General features: G+C 38.4%; 1 protein-coding gene and 1 pseudogene across 2 annotated transcripts in view; both read left to right on the forward strand.

Moving 5' to 3' along the window:
• The window catches only part of PTPRO (protein tyrosine phosphatase receptor type O), a 240,097-nt gene that overhangs the window by 48,537 nt on the left and 163,749 nt on the right, over positions 1-27,811 (forward strand). The gene's annotated exons all lie outside the window — the stretch shown is intronic.
• Positions 8,021-9,309, forward strand: LOC122472419 (annotated as a pseudogene).

The following is a 27,811-nucleotide window of genomic DNA, read 5'->3' on the forward strand; positions in this document are numbered from 1 at the left end:
CAGAATTGGAAACAAGCTCCAGGCTCCGAGCCATCAGCCCAGAGCCCGACACGGGGCTCGAACTCACGGACCGCGAGATCGTGACCTGGCTGAAGTCGGACGCTTAACCGACTGCGCCACCCAGGCGCCCCCTTCTCCCGAGTTCTACAGTGGCCTTGTAAAACAATAGCCTCAGCGCCATGAAGCATGAGGGCAGGCTGGCCAAATTCAGAGTTCTTCAAATGGTTCCATTCCCAGAGCATTATCACTATTTGATCTGTCTCAAAGCTGCTTGGAAAATCTTTATTCAAAAGGCATTGTCATTATTTGACCTGATCAGAGCTCAAAAGCCCTACCTCCAGGGTGTATGTGGAAAACAACCAACAAAGATTATTTGATATCACAGACACTTACAGCATCAGTTGGGGCAAACAAGAGCCTGGACAGAAAAATAAAAGGAGATGTTCACTGGGGTCTTTGAAAAGATCTGATATACTACCAGGGATTTGGAAGTCCACATATATTAGCAGGGCTGTGCGCATGTGAGGAAAAACCCAAAAGTGCCCCAATCTCTCATCTCTGGTCGGTCTTGAGGCCCTGTACAAGCAGGAAGTAAAGGCAAAGGCAGAATTATACATTGCCTGAGCATTACTGGAGTTCCAGAACACAAATAAAGTTCCTTGAGAAAGGATAGAAGACCTACTGGCTCAAGGCATTTAGGAAAGTATCTGACCAATCATTTCCTGACCATTTAGTTAATAATAGACTTCAGTGGCTGACCACCACAGGGAATACAGACTTTTCAGAATTAGTCCCGGAAAGTCACTAAACAACCCCCACCCCAATAAAGAAATAAATCCAGCAGCAATAACAATAAAAACTAACAAGAACACATCATGGGGAAGGGACCTGAATTCCAGTTTTGCCACGTTATATGTTCTCAAATATACACTTTCCAAGAGGAAAATTATGGTTCAAACACAGGAAGAAAGTTATAAATAGAAACTGACCCTAATGGGACCCAGATTTTAGAGGTACTAGACAAAAATTTTAAATTAGCTATTATTAATATATTCAAAACTGAAGAAAATCATGTCTGAAGAATTAAAGGAAAGTATGACATTGATGCTTCACCAAATAAAGAATATCAATAAAGGAATTTAAAAAATGTTTTTAAGAACCAAATAGAAATTCTAGAATTGAAGGTACAATGACTGAAATGAAAAATTTACCAGAGGGGTTTACAACAGATTCGAGCTTGCAGAAGAAAGAATTGAAAAATTTAAAGGTAGCTCGATTGAGATTACCCAGTTTAAGGAACAGAAAGAAAAATGTCTGAAGACGAATGAACAAGATCTCAAGGAGCTGTGGGATACCATCAAGCATACCAACATAGGCAAAATGGGAATCCCAGAGCAGAGGAGAGAGAGGGAGGGGCAGAAACAATATTGGCATAAATCATAGACACAGACTTCCCAAATGTGATGAAAAACATCAACCTATACATCTAAGAATCTTAAATTTTAAGTAAGAGAAAGTCAAGGAGATCCACATTTATTCAGTCTGTCAAAAGACAAAGAAAGAATCTTAAAATCAGCAAGAGAAAAATGGTTCACCGTGTACAAGAGATTCTTAATAAAGCTAACAGCTGACTTCTCATTAGAAACCAGGGAGGCAAAAGACAATGAGATGAACATTCAAAACGCTGGAAGAGAGATGCCTGGGTGGCTCAGTCGGTTAAGCATCCGACTTCGGCTCAGGTCACGATCTCACAATTTGTGAGTTTGAGCCCCACTTTAGGCTCTGTGCTGACAGCTCGGATTCTGTCTCCCTCTCTCTCTGCCCCACTTGCACTCTGTCTCTATCTCTCAAAACTAAATAAACATTAACAAAAATAGTTTGAAAGCTAAAAAGATGAGGGGCAAAAAAACCCCATATAAACAGTAAGCGAAAACTGAAAGGAAAAACAGAAATTCAAAATCATAGTTGGGAGAATTTAATCTCTCACCTTGAAAAATGGATAGGACACCTAAGTAGAAGATTAATTAGGAAGCAGAAGACTTGAACAATACTCTGAACCAGTTAGACCCAAAAAACACCTATAGAACACTCCATCCAACAGCAGCAGAATACACATTTTTTCTTCATTGCACATACAATATTCTACAAGAGAGACAATATATTAGGTTATTAAACGAGCCTCAGTATGCTTAGGATAATGAAATCACACAAAGTATGCTCTTTAAGCACAATAGAATTAAATTTGAAATCAGTAATAGAGGGAAATTTGAGAAATTGACAAAAATGTGGAAATTAAACAGCACACTTCGAAATAACCAATGGGTCAATGAATAAATAGCAAGTAAAGCTTTAAAATTCTTTGAAATGAATGAAAAGTAAAACGCAACATCCTAAAACTTATGGAATGCAGCTAAAACAGTGCTTAGAGGGAAATTTATGGCTGTGAACATCTGTCTATATTGAAAAAGAAAAAAGATTTTTTAATCAGTGGCCTCATCTTCTACCTTAAAAAACTGGGTGAAAAAAAGAGCAAACTAAATGTAAAGCAAGCAAAAAGAAAAAAATAAACTTAAAAGTTAGAGCATAGAGGTGCCTGGGTGGCTCAGTTGGTTAAACATTCCACTCTTGATTTCAGCTGAGGTCATGATTTCACTGTTCATGAGATTGAGCCCCACGTCGGGCTCTGTGTTGACAGCTCAGAGCCTGTTTTGGATTCTCTCTCTCTCCCTCTCTCTCTGCCCCTCCCCTGCTCATGAGTGCCCTCTCTCTCTCTCTCTCTCTCTCTCAAAATAAATAAATAAACCTAAAAAAAAGTCAGAGCATAAATAAATGTAATAGAAATTAGAAAAGCAACAGAGAAAACCTAAAACCGAACTTGGTTCTTTGAAAAGATCAACAAAATGAACAAAACTTAGCCAGACTGACCAAGAAATCAAGACAGGATCCTCAGATTACTGAAATCAGAAATAATAAAGGGGACACTACCATTGAACTTACAGCAATAAGGAGAAAAAGGATTATAGGAGAATACTATGAACAACTACATGCTAACAAATTAGAAAACATAGATGAAACTGACAAATTCCTACAAAAACACAAAATACCAAAAGTGATTCAAAAAGAAATACAAAATTGGAACAGACCTATAGTAAGTAAAGAGATTGAATTTGTAATTTAGGAATTTCCAGTAATTAAAAAGTCCCAAGCTCATATGACTTCATGATTAATTTTACCAAACATTTAAAGAAGAAATAGTATCAATTCTACACACATTCAAAAAAATTGAAGAGGAGGGAACACTTCCTAACTCAGTGTGAGGCCTGTGTTACCATGATACCCAAAGCAGACAAAGACATCACAAAAGAGACTACAGAAAGGGAGAAAATATTTGCAAGTCATATATCTGAGAAAGGACTTGTATCCCAAATATGTAAAGAGTACATAACAACTCAGTGATAAAAAGTTAAGTAACCCAATTAAAAATGGACAAAGGATTTGAATAAACATTTCTCTGAAGAAAATAAAGAAGTTATTAAAAAGTCCATAAATAGATGCTGAAATGCATTTGTCATTAAGGAAATACCAGTCAAAGCCACAATGAGATAACAATTCACACCCACTAGGATGGCTATGATCAAAAAACAGACAATAAAAAATAAAAATTAAAAACAGACAAACAATACAAGATAAAAAATAAAAAACAGACTGATAATAACAAGTGTTGGCAATAATGTGGCGAATTTGGAACCCTCATACATTGCTGGTGGGAATGTAAAATAATATGGCAATTTTGGAAAATAATTTGACAGTATCTTACCATGTTAAATTTCATTCATAAATATATGTCCAAGAGAAATCTAAATACATGTCCACCAAAAACTTATATAGAATGTTCATGGCATATTACTCAAAATGCTAAAAAAGTGGAACCAACCAAAATTTTTATCACGACAAATGCAGAAACATAATTTGGTATACGCAGACAATGGAATATTATTTTTGCGATTCCATTTGCATTATTCTTTAAATATGGGAAAGATGGAATACTTAAGAAAAAATCTTGCATTTTAGCATTGATGTTCAAACTTAATAAAGGTTTTCTTTCAATGCCTTGTTCTCTGAATGTCAAACTCAGATCAATTTAAGTGGCATCCCTACCAGAAACCTGTCTTTGGTGGCTGTTTTCTATATCCCTAACACAATAGTATAAAGTCATTAATGTTCATCATGTTGTATATTTTCAGCCAGCAGTGGTCAAATGACCTTTCTAAGGTTGTGTATTAGTTTGTTCTCACCATTACTCCCCTGACAGTTCCAAACCTCAATTGTTACTTTACAAATAACCAAGAAGGTGAAAAGGCAACAAAAGCCTCTCATGACACCTTGCTGCTACTTCATGTTGGAAAATGGTCACATTGGGGCACCTGGGTGGCAGAGTTGGTTAAGCATCTGACTCTTGATTTCATCTAAGATCATGATCTCACAGTTAGCGGCATCAAGCCCTGCGTCAGGCTTTGTGCTGGCGGCACGGAGCCTGCTTAAGATTCTCTCTCTCTCTCTCTCTCTCTGCTCCTCCCCCCCACCCTCGTCTTGCACACTGCGTCTCAAAATAAATAAATAAACTTAAAAAGAAAAGAAAAAGGTCATATTTATTGTAACATTTTTTCCCTGTGTTGTTTAAAACATATTTCCTCTTTGAATTCCCACGGAATATGTGACAAGAGACATACTTGCCTTTGTTAATGGCAAAATATACTTAATATGTTTAACTCCCTTCTACCTTTCCTTTCCCTAAATGGAAAAGATCTCTCAGGTAGTGTTTACATTTAAGCTTCAAACTCTAAGTTGGAAAAATATTTGTCTGCAATTAAAAGTTTCATGGCTTTCTTACTTTAGATTCTTTTTAAATGGTGAATTTAAAATTCCCTCATCTAGGGGCGCCTGGGTGGCTCAGTCGTTAAGCGTCCAACTTCCGCTCAGGTCATGATCTCATGGTTCATGAGCTGGAGCCCCACGTCGGGTTCTGTGTTGACAGCTCAGAGCCTGGAGCCTGCGGATTCTGTGTCTCCCTCTGTCTCTACCCCTCCCCAGCTCGTGCTCTGCCTCTCTCTCGCTCTCAAAAATAAATAAAAACATGAAAATAAATCAATAAATTCCCTCATCTCTAAAATAGCTAATAATAGCTCTTTGTGGAAGATAAGCTGAGAAAAACAAATTAGAAACATCTAAAAATATGTCTTATCATTTCTACAACCATCTTTCTGAGCAAACAGATTTTCAAGCAAACAGATTTTCAAACAGAGCTTGTGACAAAAGCCTATGTGCGATTATTTTATTAGAGAGCGCAATCTCAGGAAAGAAGGAGGAAAGAAAAAGGGAGATAGCGTAGAAGTGAGAACAATGTATGTGTGATTACAAAGGCTGTCACCGCTTGGTACCAAGCAAACTGCACAGATTTTTGACGATATTTCAGGAGACTGGATAAATCGCTGAATCTCTCAGGACAACTGGTTTGGGAAGAGGAACAGAAGAATTTATCTCCCAAAACTCAAAGATCTAAGTCCCCCACACGTCCAAGCAAAAGCGCTGGGGCTGCGAGAACACCCTTCTATCCTATTCCCCAGCGCCAACCGGGGAGCTCAAGGGCAGGAGGCAAGAATTGCACAGCACAGACTGTAGAGAGAAAATAGGCCAACCTGAAGCCCATCAGAGCCCGTGCAGTGCTGGTGGCCGCAGCAGCAGGGGCCTCAGAGGCAGGTGATGCTGACAGGGAATGAGATGAGACATAGAAGGTGTTGATTTGCCATCCTTCAAACCAAAGCCTGTGGATAGAAATGCAGCACGTTTAAGTTCATGTTTAAGTGACAGATTGGAGCAATTATGTTATTGTTCTGTTCTTGGGGAAAAGTGTGCAAAGGCTTGATTACAACCATGTCAAAAGGACCATAAAAATTAAAAAAAAAAATTTTAGGACATGTCAACTAAGCACAACTTGTGCCTTTCACTATAAACCTTTGTATGTATTGCAATTCTTGTTAATCAGCTCACTGTAGTAGTCACCTCATACTGACGAAATAAAATACCATAGACTGGGGGGTTTAAACAACAAAAGTTTAGTTTGTCACAGTTCTGGAGGCTGGAAAGCCCAAGGTTAATCTTCTTGCCAATTCCTGGTTCCTGGTGAGCACTTTCTTTCCAGCTTATAGGCAGCCGCCTTCTCAGAATTTACAGTAAGAATAGATGAAATGTTTAAATAAATTAACGCAGGAATAAAAAAAATAAAGAGCAAGAGATTATTAAAAGTGGTCACTCATTTTTGAAAAAGAACCAAAATAATTTCTACATATGAGAAAATTTAATGAATAATATTAAAAATTAAACAGAGGACTTAACTAGCAGAATACATTCAGTTGACATAAAAGATTATAGAATAGATCTGAACAAATTACAAAGAATGTGGGGCGCCTGGGTAGCTCAGTCGGTTGAACGTCTGACTTTGGCTCAGGTCATGATCTCACAGTTTGTGGGTTCGAGGCCCATGTCAGGCTGTGTGCTGACAGCTCAGAGCCTGGAGCCTGCTTCGGATTCTGTGTCTCCTCTCTCTATTCCTCCCCTGCTCATGCTCTGTATCTCTCTCTCTCTCTCAAAAATAAATAAAGATTAAAAAAAATTACAAAGAATGTAGCACAAAGAACACAGATACATGGAGACATGAAAGGCCACAGGGAGACAGTTCAATATATGTCTAATTAAATTCACATAAAGAGTCAATTTTGAAAGAATATTTGTCATTATAAAAACATAATTTTGCTCTACTATTCTTAAAATATAAGAATGATTTTTTCTAATTTTTTTAATGTTTATTTTTGAGAGAGAGACAGACAGACAGACAGAGCATGAGCAGAAGAGGGAGAATCCAAAGCAGGCTCCAGGCTCTGAGCTGTCAGCACAGAGCCTGTGCGGGACTCAAACTCGTGGGCTGCAAGATCATGACTTGAGCCAAAGTTGGGCGCTTAACCAATTGAACCACCTGGGAGCCCAAATACAAGAATCATTTTCTGGGGGCAGGGGAGGACCTGGGTAGCTCAGTTGGTTAAACAACTGACTCTTGATCTCAGCTCAGGGCATGATCTCAGGGTCGTGAGTTTAAGCCCTGTCTTGGGCTCTGTGCTGGGCATGAAGCCTACTTTAAAAAAAAAACTCATTTTGTTAGGATTTAAAAGATAACTAATAATTATTATATCTGAATTTATTATTATAAAACACATTTGATTTGTAAAATATTTTCACAGTAAACACTCAAGCCAATTTTTTAGTGCTTTTCTATCTCTCTTTCTCCACTTCTATTGCCTGTCTGTCTCTGTCCATATAAAGATTAGATAGATAGATATCTGGTCATAAACCTGATATGCACGTATAAGTTGATAAATATAATCTTATGTGTGTGTGTGTGCATGTTTATTATTTTGAACCATATGAAATTGCCATTTGGAGCGTCAAAGAGTCACATAGAGGCAATTTTATATGCTTAAACCTATATATACATATTGGATTGAGGATGCATTATATTTTACAGTAGCCTTTCTACATAAGGGCAAAAATATATTTTTCTCTAAGGATTCTCCGAGTTCTATCTCACATCCGGTAGCCTGTATGATAGTAACATTTCTTCAGGACTGTAACTCCCACACGGGGTTACAAAGATTAGCTCTCCTCATGATAGTGATGCATAGTACTTAATTGGCTTTGTCAGACACTCACCTTTATGTTCCCATCTTCCTCCCTAACAGGCAGATTTCTAGATCTTTTATTCCTCCAAAATCTGCTTAGAGAAATAGCTATGATTTCCTTGCCATTTATTTGGCTGCCAAGTGTTAGTAACACCTGATATTAGATTCATTTAAGATGAAGATTGGAGACTGGCTTGAAATAATCCATTAGATTATTCTTCTCCCATCCTTCCTACTACTACTGGCATCATTGGTAGTAGAAGCGGGTGCAGGCACTGGATGAACTGTATATCCCCCTCTAGCTGGTAGCCTAGCCCACGCTGAAGCCTCTGTAGATCTAACCCTCTTTTCCTTCCACCTTGCAGGCGTTTCTTCAATCTTAGGTGCTATTAATTTCATTACTACAATTATCAATACAAAACCCCCTGCTGTATCTCAATATCAGACACCTTTATTTTTCTGATCCGACCTAATTACTGCCGTCTTGCTACTCCTATCACTACCAGTATTAGTGGCCGGCATTACCAGACTACTAACAGACCGAAACTTAAACACCACCTTCTTTGATCCCGCTGGAGGGGTCCTATCCCATGTCAGCACTTGTTCTGATTTTTTGGGCACCCGAAGTCTGCATCCTAATCTTGCCAGGTTTCAGAATAATTTCACACATCGTCACCTATTACTCAGGCAAAAAAGAGCCCTTTGGTTATATAGGAATAGTCTGAGCATTAATATCTATTGGCTTCCTAGGTTTCACTGTATGCGCTCACCACATGTTCACCATGGGAATAGACGTTGACACACGAGCATACTTCACATCAGCCACCAGAATCATTGCTATCTCCACAGGGGTAAAAGTATATCTGACTTGCCACCCTTCATGGAGGCCACATTAAATGATTCCCTGCTACGCTATGAGCCCTAGGCTTTATTTTCCTATTTACTGTAGGGGGCTTAACAGGCATTGTACTAGCAAGCTCCTCGTTACATAGCGTTCTTCGTGACACATGCTATGTAGTAGCTCACTTCCACTATGTATTATCAACAGGAGCAGTATTCGCTATTATAGGAGGGCTCACTCATTGATTCCCCCTATTTTCAGGAAATACTCTCGGTAACACCTGAGCAAAAATCCATTTCACAATTATATTTGTAGGGTTAACACGACGTTCTTTCCTCAGCACTTTCTCGGATTATCCTGAATACCTCTACATTACTCTGACTATCCAAATGCAATACAACTTGAAACACAATTTCCTCTATAGGTTCTTTCATTTCTCTAACAGTAGTAATATGAATAATTTTTATAGTCTGAGAAGACTTCGCTTCCAAACGAGAAGTAGCAATAGTAGAACTAACCACAACCAACCTCAAATGGCGGCATGGATGTCCTCCTTCATATCATACGTTTGAAGAGGCAGCCTATGTAACCTTAAAATAAGAAAGGAAGGAAGCACACCTCTAAAACTTCCTTCCCCAATACCTTTCAAATTACATAGCCTCTGAAAACTCTTTTTTGTTGTTGTTGTTGTTTACTTATTTTTGAGAGAGAGAGAGAGAGAGAGAGAGAGAGCACGGGTGCGCGCACAAGTGGGGGAGGGGCAGAAAGAGAGGGAGACACAGAATCTAAAGCAGGCTCCAGGATCTGAGCTGTCGTCACAGAGCCCAAAGGTGGGGGCTCGAACTCACGAACCACGAGATCATGACCTGAGCTGAAATCAGGTACTTAACCTTCTGAGTCATCCAGGCGCCCAGCCCATGAAAACGCTTGTAAGCCAGATCTATCTCAGAACTAAAAGAACATGAACAATCTAGAGGAAAATTATTCCACGTATACACAGATATCAAGAAAAACACTGCTTTCATCATGCCATCTCAAACGCTTTCAAAGGCCTTCATTGCTTACATGGTACATTCTAGATCTCTTATTCAGCATGCAGATTCTTCTGAAACCTGCTTCCAGCCCCCATTTCAATCTTACACCCCAGTAACCTAAGCATCTAGCACATGGCTATCAGTTATCACCTCCAAAAATAAGTTGGATCTTTAGCCTACTCCGGTAAAAAATATTACTATCCCAGGAAAAAAAAAAAGCCCAAAGTTCTTAACGTGTTATTAACAAGAAGTAGGGGGGAGGGGACTGTCCTTACCCCACAGAACTCTTAATTTCTGTAGAAATTACTTGCTGTAGAGCCCCATGTCTTTCGTCATGCTGTGCCTTTACCTATAAGCTGTTCTCACCCACCTGGTGAAGCCTGGTCCTCTTCAACTGTCAACTCCTCAGTGAAGCCCTCCCTGACATCTTCAGCAGAGTTTGATGTTTTTGCTTTATGCTTTCTTAGTACTTTATTCATATCTCTGCCTGTCTATCCCCTTAGACTACAAATTCACTTTTGGCGGGTGTCATGCTATCTGAGTATATCGATATCTGCCACATAACCTGGTGCTGTGTCTTTCTGCTGAAAGAATGAACCAGCAAAGGAATGAAAGGCCAATAATGCAAGGTAGTTAAGAGAAGTAATGCTAGACTGCTAATATTTTACTGTCTAACCCAAAAAATCTTAAACAGTGATAACACAGTCATAGGAGAACAGTTTCTGTGCTGCTATTATGCCAGTTGAAAAGCTTCTTCTGGTTCTTCCAGAGACTATAGTTGTACATCTACAGGACTGATTAGTCCCCTGATCTCACAGTTTGATTTATGTGCATCATGCACTCCATAAGGAAAGCCAAAGAAGATCCACTTCACTGTGAACAGTGCTCATTAGAAACCAACCTCCAGCTAGGCCAGTGCACAAAGCCTCAGGGAACACTAAAGGAGATTTTTTTTCCTTTCAAGCACAAATTGTGTTTTCATTTTTTTTAATGTTTATTTTTGAGAGAGGGACAGAGACAGAGAGACAGCAGAGAGAGAGGGACACACAATACGAAGCAGGCTCCAGGCTCTGAGCTGTCAGCACAGAGCTCCACGCGGGGCTCAAGCCCACAGACTACGAGATCATGACCTGAGCTGAAGTTGGATGCTCAACAGACTGAGCCACCCAGGCACCCCCAAAATATTCTATTTTTTTAAATGACTACATACTATCTGAAAGTATAGATGTAGAATCACTAATTTAACCAATTTTTTTTTTTTAACTGCAGAGACTATTCTTTCTTCACTGATTTAATTTTGTCTAATACTAAGACTCTATATAAGCCCAGGCCTGCTTCTGGCTTCTTCATTGTGTTGGAGTCTTAACCAACTGAGCCATCTAGGCGCCCCCAGCACATATTATTTTTTTAAATGTTTTTTTAATATTTTATTTATTTTTGAGAGAGAGAGAGAGAGAGAGAGAGAGAGAGTGAACGGGGAGGAACAGAGAGAGAGAGAGCGACACGGAATCCAAAGCAGGCTCTAGGCTCTGAGCTGACAGCACAGAGCCTGACGCGGGCCTGGAACCCACCAATTGTGAGATCATGACCTGAGCTGAAGTCAGACATTTAACTGACTGAGCCACCCAGGTGCCCTAGCACAAATTATTTTTTAAATATAAAAAAACAATGTGTATGTTTGTCTTCTTAGTGGAAGTGTGATTAATTTCCATAATGTGAGAATATAATATGTGGATTACCCAAGAAAGTTTTATATTTTAAAACAAATTCAAGAAAAAAATATATAAACACTACAGGAATAAATATTACATATAAATTTTTACACTTCCTTTAGATAATATAGAAGAGATATCTACCTGCCCACATCCCAGTTTTATAATAAAAATCTAGTTTTTAATTAAAAACACATTGAACTCTTTCTTCCCATTTTTAAAACTGTTCAAAAATTATAAGATTTGAAAGGCTTTTGGTAATAGCGAGCAAGTCCTGCCATTAACAAATGCCAAAAGCATAATAAAACACCTAAAATGATAAGGTACTGGTGTCGGAGCTGAATAGCCCTTTAATTAGAAAAAGTTCATGTATTAGTATTCAACATTAAGCAGTGATTAATAGATACACCGTGTGCTTTTTTAAGTAGGGTAGATAACATGTCCAATTTTAATGTAAATTTAGTGACAATATCAGCGTGTTTCTCTAAAACGCTCTGTCTGATTAGTTTCAGAGGAGTAAAAAAAAAAATCTTGATCAGTGAGCACATCCGTAAAATATTAATACTAAAACTCCTTACATAATTGTATTCTCTGAAATTGTTGCCGTGGCTGGCTGGGAGGCTTTCATGCTCAAAAACAACATGTTATAAAAAATGAAATCCAAATGAGGTGCTCGCTCTTTTCTCCATCCTAGAAAAACATCTACTCTTACTGACCTCATTCCTTGCTCTCACTGACTGATCAAAGAAAAAAAAAGCCTATTTTTTTTTCTGTCTTCTTAAAGAAAGCTCTATTTTGACAGTGTCTTTTTTTTTTCCTTCCCTCCAGGGAATCTTTAAATAGCCAGGTAAGAAGAATTCTCAGAGTAAAAGGTACAGGGAATGTGAAAGCAAAAAATGACATGTGGGACAACTTTTTCTCAACTTTCACATTCAAGGAGCTCCGTTTTAGTAGTGAAGATACCATGTTCCCTCAAATATTGCTGTCAACGTTGAGTAAATTTCCCTTGCCTATTTTATTAGAATACTCGTCCTTTCTCACAGGTTTATCTACCATCCAATTCTATCTATTCACCTTAGACTTATATTTCAATGCCAGACTCTTTACGGGTGAAATCCATATTCAATTCCACAGTCTAAGATTAAATTTATCGTCTCCCCATCCCCAAAAGTAGCTCTCCTCCCAGGGTTCCCTGTTTTCCCTTGACTCTCGCAGCTGGTTATTCAGGCTCGAGACATTGACAAGACCTAGCAGTCCTTTCACTTCAAATAAAAGTTTCCTTCAAAATGTTTTTCAAGTTCTGTTTTAATCTAGGTTTTCCCCAAAAGCTAAACCATAGACCAAAGCTTGTGTAAAGGTCATTAAAAAAATTTTTTTTAATGTTTATTTATTTTTGAGAGAGAGCTAGAGAGAGAGAGAGAGACAGCGCCAGCAGGGAAGGGGCAGAGAGATGGAGACACAGAATCTGAAGCAGGCTCCAGGCTCTGAGCTGTGAGCAAAGAGCCCGACGTGGGGCTCTAACTCAGGAACCATGAGATCGTGACGTGAGCTGAAGTCGGACACCCAACCGACTGAGCCATCCAGGTGGCCCCAAAGGTCATTCATTTTATTTGGGAATATAATCTTAGAGGACAAGCATGAGGGCAGTAGTTTTGAACAGGGAAAAACCAATTTGAAAAATGTGCTTTTGTGAGCTGCCGTCCTTCATTCTCATAGGAACTTCTAAGGAGCCTTGTGAAACATGTTTGAGAACTAATGGCCTGGGGCAATAGGGGAGGCAATTCATCCCTTGATCCCTATCCCCATTACCTAAGGTGTAACCTAAAGTAATCTCTGGTTGTGCATGCATAAGGGCCAAGTAAGGTGCCACAGGTATCCCACACAGTTGTGCCAAGTAGTCCCATAGCAGGAAGAGTTCCGTGGTCTCAGCCCACAATGAGATGTTATAAGTCTGAACCAAGGTGAAGATGGTGAAGCATTTAATGGAACTCGCTACCAAAGCAGTGGTTGGGATAAGACATGAACTAAGAGGGTATGAAATGGCCAGTACAGCCTATCCCTTGCACCACTCAGATCCACCCATATGCCCTATTAGGTAAAACCTGTCACTGAGTCCCCTTCAGGGTAGTGATAAGTTGTAATCTCTGAAAAGGCTTAATTCTGGGGGTTATTGGAATGAATTACACTCTCACTATTGCAGGCAGTGCCAAGGTCATAACTGATATTTATCATCTCCTTCTTTACTACTCATTCAGTTTATTTTCCTCATGCTAAGCCAACACTCCGGCTGGCCTAGTTTTCTTGTCTGCTGGAATGACCTTGATTTTCATATGTGAGAGATCTGTGCCCTTCGTTGCCTTTCCTTCTTTGGACTGTATTTACTATAATTGTCCATACACATTATCTCTTGGCAGAGAAACACAAATATGCACTCCTCTTGTATGTTGTGATTCTACATGTACTCCTTCCTATTCCCATTATATACCACAAATCCCAGAACTTCATAGAAATTAGATTCAATCACCTCTATGAGAATAGTAATTCTTCACCTTGGTTGCTTCAATGGCATGGGCAATTCAACATGACCAAGTAGTAGCTATAGTTTCAAGTTAAAGTGGACTGTATTAAGAGTTCCACTCTGTCTTCTGGGGGAAACAATCCCTTTGCACAAACCAAGGTCACTAATCCTGTAGAACCCATGTTTATGGAGATGAAGATCACAACTTCATTGGGTCACTGGGAAGAATGGTGAGATGAACTAACCCCACTCTCACTCATTAGTTCTGGGACCCATGCATTTTAGCTACTGGAGAGAGTACCATTAATCAGCCATTGATTTAGTGCATTCACCACATCCTAGAGGACAGCACCCCAACCAGACTGTACCTAAGTGTATGTCTTCCTTAAGCCTCTAACTGACCATTCCATTATTCAGTTCCTAGGTGAGGAGATATATGGTAGGACAAGTGGATTGTGTGTTTAAGTGCCCATTCCTGTATGGTAAAAGAGATAACTGTGAGAAACCATGAAAATATATGTCGTATGTTGTATAATCCTTAGGGTGATAACGTCAGTGGTGATCCTTGAATCAGGGAATGCAAATTCATATCCAGAGAAGGTGTCAATTCATGAAAGGATGAATTTTTGCTCCCTCTACTGGGGTTCAGTTTGATGTAATCAACCTACCACCAAGTGGTAGACTGGCTCCCTTGAAGAATGACTTCATAATGAGGGCTTAATTTTGTTTTATGCCCCTGACTAGTCACCAGTAGTCAGATAAAATTTACAGAAAACGGACCCTAGCAGGGTCCTGAGGCTGCGTAGCTGTATCCCTGCCACAATGGTCACTCTGTTTATGGTCCCATTCTGCTAGCACCAGGGTTGCCAAAGAAAGATGCTTATTGCCATCCACAGGACAAGTTTCCTCCTTGGTTATTGAGTTCCTCTTCTGAGATAAATGGTCCCTAGTGGTCATGAGTATGAGAAAGACAAGTGCACATGCTGTGCCCACTTCCATAGATCCAGTGCATGGATTTTCTTAAGATTTCATTGTCTCTTACCCACTTATTGTCTTTTTTTCTGAGTTCTGACCAACTAGCCAAACCACTCTGCCCAGGAGCCCAAAACTCCATGGAAAATAAACTTCCAAATGTTATCTTTGAAGGTCTAGTGCACTCTCATGTCCTTTAGAGCCAGACCTATCTAAGCCTCAAGTGTAACAATTATCCAGTAAAGCTAACATGAAGAAATTGCACCAACTTACCTGTGAATTGGGCCTCAGTTATTTCCTTTGTTATTTAGTCATAGGGAAACCCAAGATGCCATAGCAAAAGTTGTGACAGAGAACCTAATACCCTACAAATGGTTTAGGTGTTTGGTCACCTGTTTATTGTAATTTACTTGTGTCTTCTGGAACTTCTCCAGCCCAATTCTGAATGGTGCATTCATAACAAATCACTACTCTTCCTGCCCAAACTTATGACTCAATGGATTAGATAATATACAGTTCTAAGGATCTAGTATCATGGCAGGAATTTTTTTTTCCAAAATTACATAATTCTTTGCTGCAGAAGGACTGGTCTTGCTCTAATACCCTAGGAGTTTTTGTTGTGAGTCTTCTACTGAGGTTTGCCCTTTGACACATAGGCAGATTAGGATGCCTAGAATGCCGGCCACTTTCTACTAATCATGTTAAATTACCATTTATGTCACCGATATAACAAACCAACATGATGTGTTGTGGAATGTAAAAATGATCAAGGTCCCTATAGACTATACAGTGACAGAGAGCAAGAGATTTAATGTAGCTCTGAGGGAAGGCAATGAGTGTATATTGTCACCCTTCCCATGTAAAAGTGATCTGGTTTTGATTTCTCTTACCATGGGGAATTGAATTACAGTCAACAAATCAGTTATAGCCAAATACCAAATACAAGAGACTGAGTTAAGTTACTCTGGTACTGAAAAGGTATCACCTTCAACATGTGGTAATTAGGACTACGACTTGGTTAATTTTTGATAGTTTATTGCCATATGCTCTGATCCTTCTTGTTTATTCAAAGGCCAGCCAAATCAATTAAATGGCATTATCAGGCGAACCTCCACTATTGCAACTGAAGTTTTTAATGGTGGTGTTAACGTCTGACATTCTTTTTGGCATGAAGTCTGGTATCTGATTGCTGTCTGTCACCTGGAGAAAACACCACAGGAGTGGAAGAAATCACACATAATAGAAGAGAATTATAGTAACACTAAAATTTAATTGGGAGGCAGAGGAAAAACATGAAGTAAATAAGATAGAGATGGGGGTCAGAGAGGAGAATAAAGTGACAGCAATATTCAAGAAGTGGTCATCAATGTGAAATATTGCTGGGTGTCACAAAGGAATTAGGGCTGCAATAGGGCCAGTAGGTATAGAAAACAGGACACTATTTGCCTTTGCTTGAGCAATTTAGGCAGAAACACAGAGTCAGATGTCAGATTGCTGGGAACTGAGAAGTATAAGGAAACTGAGGAAGTTGAGGCAACGAGTTTAAACTATTTTAATAGTTTAAAGAGAATAGAAAATAGAAAATTTTCTTGAGAGTAGAATAGAAAAGCAGAAATAGGATGGCTTGGAGAGAAGGAAGATGCAGAATTAGCTGGTGGCTGTTGTTGCTGTTGTTTAGGACTGGGACAGTGTGAACAAGTTTTAGTCAGATGACAGAGAGAAAGCAAAGATACAAGAAAGTGAAAAAAAGACTCTTCTTTGCCTAAAAAGCCTCCATTCTTTCAATCCCATGGATAATAACAAATCTCATAGCTTGGCCCATCTTGGAATAGAATCTTTAGTCTCTTATATTGGCTAATTTTATGACTAACATCTTAATTTTATTTCCTTATTGCTTGTAGCTTAGTACAGTCAGATTTGCAAAACCATTAAATGTTAGACTGCAGCATAGAGAAGGCAGGGAATATTTCCACAATTACCTTGCCCAAATTGAAGCTGTCCAAATTTAAATTACTAGTGCTTTTTAAGAGATAACAACCTATGCCCAAATTGAAGCTGTCCAAATTTGAATTACTAGTGCTTTTTAAGAGATAACAGCCTATTTCATTTTATTGTCTCTTAATATATGACAGCACTGCAGAATTAAAGATCACACATGCTGATGATGAAAGCCCTTGTATTGGAAAATGGGATATTCTGGTGTGCCTGAAAAGATTGATTAAGCAATGAACCAAGACAAGTGTATGGTTGTTTCAGAGTAATCAGGCCTTTGGGACTACTTAAGGTTATAAACAGAAGCAGGTGTCTAATTCCTCATGAGTCCTTTTACCATTGAGAACACAGATCAGAGATGTGTATGTATAATATACCATTTCTGGAAGCTCCTATAGTCTGTAAGTTGATTTATTTAATTTCTTCTTATGAGTAGGGTGCGTCTTTTGGTGTGTTCCCATAGAAATGTATCTGAATATATGTGATGTTGGAGATGTGTGAATTTGCACATAAAGATACAGATTCATAGATGGAAATGTATGTATTTGGGTGTATATATTTGTATGTTTGCATGTGCAATTAAGGCTTAACCATAGGGGCTGGACTCATCTGAATCACACTTGTGTCTTCAGTTGTGACTTTAAAATTGAAATGTGGTAAACAATTCAGTTAAGCATTTATGGTTAATTTTGAGAAAAATGTATATATCCTAAATAATGCTGTTGCCTTAAATATTACTGAATTACTATATTTTTTAATTGAAGTTACTGGAAAGATTGCTTTGAGTTGGCACTATTTTTATATTCAAGAACTAACTGCAAAATTCTGGATCCAAAAAATTGTTCTTAATGTGATGTGATAATAATGTCTAATTAGGGGGGAACAAACCGAAAGGAAACTCTCTGTTGAACAAAGAATCCAGAAACAGAAATTCATAGGGCTGGTCAAGTATCTACAGGCACACACGCTGCTAAGTTTTTCATCTGACACAGGCTCATTCTATAACATTGTATAGACTTTTATGGTTCTGTTGAGGAAGAAAATAAAATGGAAGTCAAGGAAGCATTTTTATTAGGTCATTTACTCCCCTTAACACAGTCTTTCCCTTCAAACATTTACAATAAAGCAGATTTAATCCTTTGCCTTCCCATGGGAAGTCTAACACAAGAAAATGGAATTGTAGAAGAATCACACACAGTGTAAGACCAAGTATTTTTAGAAAGTACTCTCCCAGGAAGTGGCTGAGTTACATGATGTGACTAAGGCAGTCTCTGGGAGTTTCACCATTTTGGGACGTCCAGGAGCTTGGCATTCACATGAGTTACTGGATATTTTTCTTTGCTTATAATGCATCACTAAATTCTAAGACCATACAATATTTGTCCTCAATAGAGAGGCACGGTGATACACTGAAATAACAATATTTTAGTGACTGGCCTACCATCAAACTTTGTAACTCAAAGATTACATTTCTTTCTAATTAGATTTGCTTTCCTTAGCCACCAAGATCTAAGCAACTGATAATATTTATATCTCTAACAACTGTGTTTTATTTATACAAAGGAAGAACAGAAATAAGCTTTCATTAAGCAACAACAATATGCCAATGACTGTGAAATATGCCTTCCCATGTGTTGTTTACTCCTTGTAATAACCCTAAGAGATTAATATCATTATCTCCATTTAACAGACAATACAAGCCAGATCTTCCTGATTAAAAAGCCCCTACCTCAGTCTGACAGAGAGAATGAGGACTTCCTTCAATTAGATTGCTTTGAATTGTCCTCAGTTGCCCAGTGTTCAAACAGCCATACTTCTGAACTTGGATTTCATAAACTCGAGTCACCTCTGAGTGAGAGCACAGACATATATAACCTTTAGGGCAGTCCCTTGGGAAGGCTGAGTGCCCCAGGAGAGATAAGATCTGTGGCTTTGTTTTTAGTTTATTCATCTGTCAACCAACCTTTACTGAACACCTATGTGCAATCTACTATTTTAGGAACTGGAAACAAAACAAAAATTTCTGGCCCTCAAGGATCTTACATTCTGTTGCATTCTGTGGGGTGGGGATGGGGCAGGGAGGATGGTGGCAGAGGATTCGGATTAATATCCAAGAAAACTCTGAATACTAATTGACCAATATAACCAAAAAATGTAACTATTTGACAACTTAAATTCTTCCAAGGTAGGCCTTGTGGAATGTGGGAATATGCATTATTATGGCAATGGACTACCACCCTGACCCCATGACCTGTTTTTGTTACCCTGAAAAATTAAGGGTAAAAGGAATAAACCCCAAATAAAACCAGTATCCACAAAACAGGCAGCTGGGGGCCGGGTGGGGGGGGGCAAGGCAAGGGTTAACTGATGCTCCCAACATTTTCCCACCCATCTTTAACTGTGAAGAGAAATACGAGGAGAATCAGAGAAATCTAACGTGGTCAGGATGTGACTGATGTAGGTGAATGAAAAGCCCTTTAAATACTAACACTGTTCACAACACAGAGATGCATTGCTTATTGAATTGGTGAAATGAGTAGTTCTTAGAAGCATGGCATGGTTCAAATATTTAGAAAGCTCTTAATATAATACCTTTCCCCCTTTTAGGCCTACTGTTTTTTTTGGGAGGGGGGGGTTGGTGTTTTGTTTCGAGAGAGAGAGGGAGGGAGGGAAGGGCAGAGAGAGAGACAGAGAGCCTTATGCAGACTCTATGCCCAGTGGGGAGCCCAACACGAGGCTCAAACCCAAGAACCGTGAGATCATGACCTGAGCCAAAATCAAGAATCAAATGCTCAACTGATTGAGCCACCCAGGCATCCCGGCCTGCTGTTTTAAAATAATGGTTCTTTGGTACCCTGAAATAACATCTTTTTTCCATGTGCATTTTTGCTTTCTCTTATTACTTTTGGTCTTTGATCCTCTGGGTACAGTGGAAAAAAATGGACAGAAATGTGTTCCAGTTCCAGGTATGCTATTTATAGACTAGCTATAGCTATATTTCTTCATAAAAAATAACTCTCTGAATCTTGGTTTCTCATTTACTTCATCTTTACTGTAAAAACAATAACACCTACCATAGAGGGTTTTGAGAATTAAATAACATTTAAATTGTCCCCCAAGTAGGCATTTAGTAAATTTAGTTAAATCCTAGAATATGTAATCCTTTGCAGAAAAACTGTTTTTAATCATCTGCCTTATTCAAAGTGGAGTCTCAGTAAATACTTGTGGATTGAATGTTCACATTTTGTATTTCAGATATTTTCAGTATAACACTGAATGTCACTATGTACAACTTAGTAGTTATCATGTATTAGGCATATCAAATTAGTGCATAAAATTTTTGCAAATTATTAGTAAGCGTATCAAATTAGTGTATTAATTGAGGATGGAAAAACAGTCTTCTTTTTTTCTTAAGAGTTCGGCTCAATCCTAGAAATGCTTTCTAACCATTAGAGCTGACCCACAATAAAATGGATTGGGTTATTCGGGGATAAGTGCTACATTTCCACAAATGCTAACAAAGGGACTAAATGGGCATCTGTCAGGAAAGTGGCCGGGATTTCTAAATTAGTTGGAAATTATCCAAGATGATTCCCAAAGTCTCTTTTTCTCAATGATCTCATAATTCTAAACAATACATAATGCTTTATTTAGAAACAAGTAAGGAAAAGGAACTTTTGATTTCCTATTACATTATTCACAGGGACACTTTAAGCATTATTTCATCCCAAATTCTCTTTTTAGGTAATAAAAACATCTAACAGTAATATACCCCTGCCAGGCACTATTCTGAGTTCTTTACACACATTAGCTCATTTAATCCTTATAGCCATCCTATGTGGTGAGTGGGTGGGTGGGTTCCTCATGTTTTACACATGAGGAAACGAAGGCATTGAAAAGTTAAATAACTTGCCCAAGGTGAAGTTAATAAGTGACAGAGCTGGAACTGAACCCCAGGCAGTCCATCCCTAAATCCTAAGAGTATGTGGTGTAAGGGCCACACACAAGACAATCTTGTTTCTCACAGATCCAGAGTTTGTCCCACTAACCCAGAAGCTCCACGAAGTCACAGACCATATATGTTGGTACTCATCCTTAAACCTACAGTATCTGACACATAATAGGTAAAAAATAAATGATTTTTTAATTTTTAATTTTTTTAAATTTTAGAGAGAAAGAAAGAAAGTGGAGGAGAGGGGCAGAGGGGAGAGAGAGAGAGAGAGAGAGAGAGAGAGAGAGAGAGAGAGAGAGAATCCTAAGCAGGCTTCATGCTCAGCATGGAACCAGACACAGGGCTTAATCCCATGACCCTGGTATCATGACCTGAACAGAAATCAAGAGTCCAATCCTCAACCAACTGAGCCACCCAGGTGCCCCGATGATTTTTTTGATATATAAAGATTAATCCAACTCCCATTTTTCATGTCTTTTAAAAGGCATACCATAGAAAAGTGTGCTGCTTAGCTTTTATACCCAAATTATTATTTATCTGATTATAGATAAGTGGTTGAGAAATGCTTGTTTGTACTATACTTAGTACCAGAAGCCCTTTAAGATGACATAACATGAATATATAAAACAGGATAGGATGACCTAAATTAGAAGTCAGTAAAATCAAAAAGCAAAACCTAGGGCAGAAACATACCATGGATAGGGTAATATAAATACACATACTGTTCTATACAGTTACTTCAAGTGGATCACACATTGGTCCTAAGCTTTTCCACAGGCACAGGGAAAAAGGAAATTGATCCATTTAAAATTGTACCTGTCTTTAAGAGTACAAAAAGAGTATTTCTAAGGAGAAGCAAATCTATTCTCAGTGTTAAACCAGGAAGAAATCTCTTCCAAAAATCTTCAAAGAGACCCTGGTAAGGAAATGAACAACGTCATCCAGAACATTCTGTGTGTATTCTTTCCATACTGCCTCTTAACCAAGGCATCTGAGACCAAGGCATCTCGTAGAGCCTGGTTACTAAGGAGGAAGCTGTGCGGACAGCAGGTTCTCCCTCTGTAAGGAGTTGGTGCTTAGTTCTGGTCAGAAGCTTAAGGTAAGTTGCTAAACTCCAAATCATTGTATTTAGCTCTGAGTTAAAGATAGCAATAAGTTGAAACAATACACCCCATACACTCTTCCCAGTCTATTTCCCTCACAGCCACCTGGGTGTCCCTTTGAATCCCTTCAAGCATTGTCCCCTGTTTTTTTAAGCTAAGACGACAATCTTTTTTTTTTTTAATGTTTATTTATTTATGTTGAGAGAGAGAACACGTGTGTGAGCAGGGGAAGGGACAGAGAAGAGAGAGAGAACCCCAAGCAGGCTCTGTGCTGTCAGTTTAGAGTCACCTGCGGGGCTCTATCCCGTGAACAGAGAGATCATGACCTGAGTAGAAACCAAGAGTCAGACACTTAATTGAGCCACCCAAGACCCACGCAACCCAAAGCCTACAGTCTCTAACAAGACCTACATGGCCTGTGTAATCTGCTCCCCCGTCCCCCTCCCAGTGGTCTCACCACACCTTGTACCCCCTGTGCCTATTGTTCTCTACCCTCAATCTAAATCGCCTTTGTTTCTCCTTCGTGTCAGTGGCTCTGCATATGCCATCCCATTTGCCTGGAATGGTTTCTCCTTTCCCCCTCTGCCATCCCTTGCCCCATTAATTCCTGCTTCTCAAAAGCTCACTCTGGTGAGCTTGGGAAGCTCTACTCCCCCTTGGTGGACTGGGCATCTTGCATCAATACAGACTGTCATCACACTTTGTGTATTTCCCTTGTGAAAAGTATCAATATTTTAATTAGATCATTAAACTTCTTCCATTGTTTATCATAGATGTGGAGATGAACATCTGCTTTGCACTGGGTACTTTTCTAGCCCTAAAAAAAAAACAGCCATGAACAAAATATATAAAAACCCCTGCCCTCCTGTAGTTTCCATTCTGTTCTAAGTTTCTTCAGTAAAATCCAAGTGGACTATTTCTGTCTTGTTTACTGATGCATCCCCACACAAGGCACAATGTGTTGCACGCAGCTTGTATTAGAGTAGCCCAATAATGGCATGGAAACAACCCACCCTAAGATTTTAGTGGCTTAAAGCAACACAGGTTTTTGATCATTCTGTATGACTGGGGTCTCTTATCACTTACCAGCACAGTCATTCAGGGACAGTTCAGTAGAACAGTCATCATCTTAAATATTGCCAGTCATTATACCAGAGAGAGAGAAAAAACTCTCCGGAGTTCTAACCAGCAGTTAAATGACTCCCCACAGTTTGAACCAAGAGTTAAATACTCCAGCCTGGAAGTGCACAAGACGCTTCCACTACAACTCAGTGTCCAAAAGTAGTCACCGGGCCGTATCTAACTACGAACGGCCAAAGGGAACAACCACAATTGTTCGGCAGATGTCACTACTGACTATCACAGAGAGAATTTAATAAATACTTGAGGAAAAGATGACTTAATGGCAATGGAGAGTAGTTATGATACAGATAAAAGCCATGTGTGAATTTCTCTCTGAAATACATGTATTCATAAGATGTGTGCAGTATGTAGAGATTAGGCTAATGATAAAACAAATGAGTTTGCATTGCTTCCTCCCACATCATCTTATACCTTGATTAAAGTCAACAAGGAATGACAAAATTGCTATGTGCAAAGTATAAAATAGGCATCCTACAGGCAAATAATGGAGAAGTCACTATCTAATAAAAATTGATTCTTCCAGTGAACTATAAAATATTTCATGGGTTGGATTTCATTGGACTGGTTCACTTGGCTGTTCTCTTTGTGGTCTTTTGCAAATCAGACTTAGACACATTCTGCAGGGGTGACTGAAAAGCAAGATCAATTTCACGTTTTGTTCTCCTTGCCAACTCTAATTTTGTATTTTGCCTGAACATTCAATTTTCTATATTTAATTAAAAATTAATTAAAATTCATCAGAGTATAAATTGTATCTCATAATTTCATTGAATTCTAACCATGGGTCATGCCTCTTAAACACGGAAATGGTCTAACATTTTATTTCAGTATGAAGTGGAAGAATTGTCAGGATTATTTTGATGCCCAGATGGGGATTTGGTATTTGTTTGACTGAATTCTGTCTTTAAGTTAGAGAAAGAAAGGAGCGTTGGGAACTTAAATTAGAAAGATTAGCCAGAGCAATAAGAAAATCCAATAGGAATTCTTTCTTGAGATACAAGATTTTTGTGAAATTTGTTTACTTCGTGGGATTTTCACCTACTAAATTTCACCTACTAAATTCTGAGGATTATGAGCCCCTGTCTGAAACACAATACTATGTTTCAGAGCAGTAGTTCCTACCTGGAGTCTTTGGACATACTTTTGGAAGACTTAGAGTTTGCTATGTAAATTGTTAAATGTTACGTCCCTATTTGATAACAATTCAATGCATATATATATATATATATATATGCTTTAGAAAATAAGAATGGTACATGCTGACATTGCTTTTCTGTCTGACTTTTATTTATTTATCTTTTAATTTTATTGTGGTAGAACACAGCGTGAGATCCATCTGTTTACTATACATTATTATTGTCTGTAGGTATAGTGCTTTACGGTACACTGCTAGAGTTTATTCACCTTACTGAACTGAAACTTTATGCCTTGATTAATAATGGCTCATTTCACCCTCTCCCCAGGTCCTGATAACCACCTTTTCTGTCTTTGATTTTATGAATCTGACATTTTAGGTGCCTCATAAAAGTGGGATTAGGCATTGCTTGCCTTTCTGGGTCTGGTTTATTTCACTTAGCATAATGTCCTCAAAGTCCATTCATGTTGTCACACATTGCAGAATTTCCTTTCTTTTCAAAGGCTGAATAGTATTCTATTGTGTGCATCTGGACCACATTTTCTTCATCGGTTCATCTGTCAATGGACATTTAGGTGGTTTCCACATCTTAGCTAACGGGAATAGTGCTTCAGTGAACACAGGAGTGTTAATCTCTCCTAGAGATCTTGATGTCTGTTACTTGATTGACACCGAGCATTACTGGTTTAGTTATTCTAAGCATTGATATATGGAATGAAAGAAAATAGTTAGAGATAAGAAGATAGTGGAGTCAAGCCAAGTAAAACATGATAAGCAAAGTGAAGGATAGTTTCAAAAAAACTAAAATAAGAAGATTGGTGTTAATATAAGTACATGTCACTAAACAGAACCTACAGTGTGACACTTGGTACTAAATACATGCGTCGAATGCAACGTGAGGTTGGCAGAGATCATCTGCCGCATTAAATCAATGTTGACAATTTTAAATTTACAAGTTTTGTACTTTTATTTCTGGGTGATTGGTGAGTTCAGAGTAAACATTTAGTTTCCTATTCATTTGAAGTTCATATCTGTTTAGACTGTTAGCCCTTAGACAAGCTTTACAACTAAGAATAAAAATCAAACCCTTTACCATGACCTGTAAGGCCCTGAAAGAGCTGACTTCTTCCCACCCAGCCCCTTCCCATCTTGCTATATTATGTTTGGACCACGCCACGCTTGGCCATGTTACTCTTGACCACTGTGCTCTAACTCCACTGGCATTTCTGACAGTCCTTAAAGCACACTCAGCCCTCCCTTAATTCATCACGTATACACACAGTGTTTTTCTCTGCCTGCATACTTTTTTAGGCTCATAATAAAGCTAGTTTGTTCTAATCTCTCCAATCTTAGCTTAATATACCCTTTTTGGAGGAGCCTTCCCTGACCTCTCTATCTCCTCCACCATTACTTTCTATCGCAGTCCCCTATTCATTTCCTTCATTGTAGTGAGCTCAATTTATAACTTTATTTATCTGATTATTGCTTGGCTGCCCTAAACACCAAACACACACATGTACACACACACTCCAGGATGTAAGGTCCATTAAGTACAGTGATCTCATCTTATTCTTCATTGTATCCCCATGTCTTAAAAGAGTGCTTGGTACATACAATAAATAGTATTTGACTAAATTACAAAATTCATTCCTCCTTAGTCTCCAGTACTATCTTTCTAAAAATCTTTGCTAATTTTATCAGCAAAAACGGCATGTTATTGTTTTAGTTTCCCTCTGGTTACTCATGGCATTGGACATTTTTATATGCTTATTGGCCATATGTATACTTTGTTAGTGAAATTCATATATTTTGCCCACTTTTCTTTTGAGGAAGATTTCAATGTATTTGTGTTATTTATGTAATCAGGACATTGATCTCTTAACCATTTTGCATATTACAAAAATGCAGTTCTCATTATTTTATGATTTTTTTGTACCTAATAGTTTCTCTTTATGACATGAAAGTTGTCAGTGTTTTTCAAGTAGATGTTATTAGTCATATTCTATAGGTTAATAATATGAAATTAAGAAAAAAATTACAAATGACTCATGTTTAATAAGATCTATAGCATACGGTTTCACTTATATGTGGAATTTAAAAAACAAAATAAACAAACGGGGCGGGAGGGGCGGGGGAAGAGAGGTAAACCAAGAAACCAACTCTTAACTATACAGAACAAACTGGTGGTTACCAGAGGGGAGGTGTGTGGGGGGACGGGTTAAATAGTTGATGGAGATTAAGGAGGACATTTGTGATGAGCACCACGTGTTGTATGGAAGTGTTGAATCACTAAATTATACACCTGAAACTAATATTACACTGTGTTAACTAATGGAATTTAAATCACAACTTGGAAGAAAAAAAATGTATCTAATTCAAAATTCATGTTTTTTCTACTCTACATGAAGCTGACTTCTGCACAGAGTCAATATGTCTCAATGCTCGGCAGCAGATATTTAGCAAAAGCTATATTTCTGTGCATCTGTTTGAGGGAAGAAATAAGTCTGATTGCTTTGTTGTCACATTCGCATGACTGTATCATGAATGTCATCTAGCAAAAGATCTAAGGTTCCCAGGATTCTAAATTTTACAAAAACTGTCTTGGTGTTTCTAATGGAAATTGCTCATTTGACTGCATTAAGACTGTGTGGGCCAACTGAAATGTTATGTTTCTAAGCTTTGGGCCAACTTTTTTTTGTCACCTAACTGTGGTATCTCATATTAATTAGGAACTCTAATTGATAGTCCTGTATGTCTGACTAATACAAATGGGAAAATGTATTAGTTCCTAATTAGCTAGTGGGTAGGCAAAAATGTTTAATAATATAGAATCTACAAAGAGAGAAGAAAATTAGTTGTATTCTTTTCGGTGAAAAAGTTTGTAAGCCATTATCCAAGAATATCTTTAGTTTCATTTGACTGTACGCAATATTGCACTTTTTTTAAGCTTATTTATTTTGAGAGAGAAAGAGAAAGCACATGTGCACATGAGCGGGGGAGGGGCAGAGAGAGAGAGAGGGAGAGAGAATCCCAAGCAGGCTCTGCGGGGCTTGAACTCACCACCGTGGGATCATGACATCAGCCGAAATCAAAAGTGGACACTCAACCGACTGAGCCACCCAGGTGCCCCCAGAAGTACTGAACTTTAAGAGGAAGGATTCTAAAGTAACTTTCTCATTTTTAATTTACTGGCAGACAATTAATTATTACTATTTTATTTTTTTGTAATTTTTTAATGTTTATTTATTTTTGAGAGACAGAGAAACAGCATGAATGGGGGAGAGGCAGAAAGAGAGGGGGACACAGGATGCGAAGCAGGCTCCAGGCTCTGAGGTGTCAGCCCTGAGCCTGATGCAGGGCTCAAACTCAGGAGCTGTGAGATGGTGACCTGAGCCAAAGTCAGATGCTTAGCCGACTGAGCCACCTAGGCTTCCTTACATTTTAAATAATATATCCTGAATGACAAGGTCTCTTCATACCAGAAGATCAGTTAATTATAAATCGTTCCATTTTGTTAAAACTGATGGAAGTCTACACAGTCTTACCATATGGAGCAGAATGAAAGAAGCAAGACATGAGAGGTACGGTGAAAACAGAAAAAGTAGAAAAGGATGTAAATATGTTCAAGTATGGAATAAATAGAAAATATTTATTTTATATGGAATAAATAAAAAAATAT

This window comes from Prionailurus bengalensis, chromosome B4 (genome assembly GCF_016509475.1).
Source record: "Prionailurus bengalensis isolate Pbe53 chromosome B4, Fcat_Pben_1.1_paternal_pri, whole genome shotgun sequence".
In the NCBI taxonomy this organism is placed as follows: domain Eukaryota; kingdom Metazoa; phylum Chordata; class Mammalia; order Carnivora; family Felidae; genus Prionailurus; species Prionailurus bengalensis.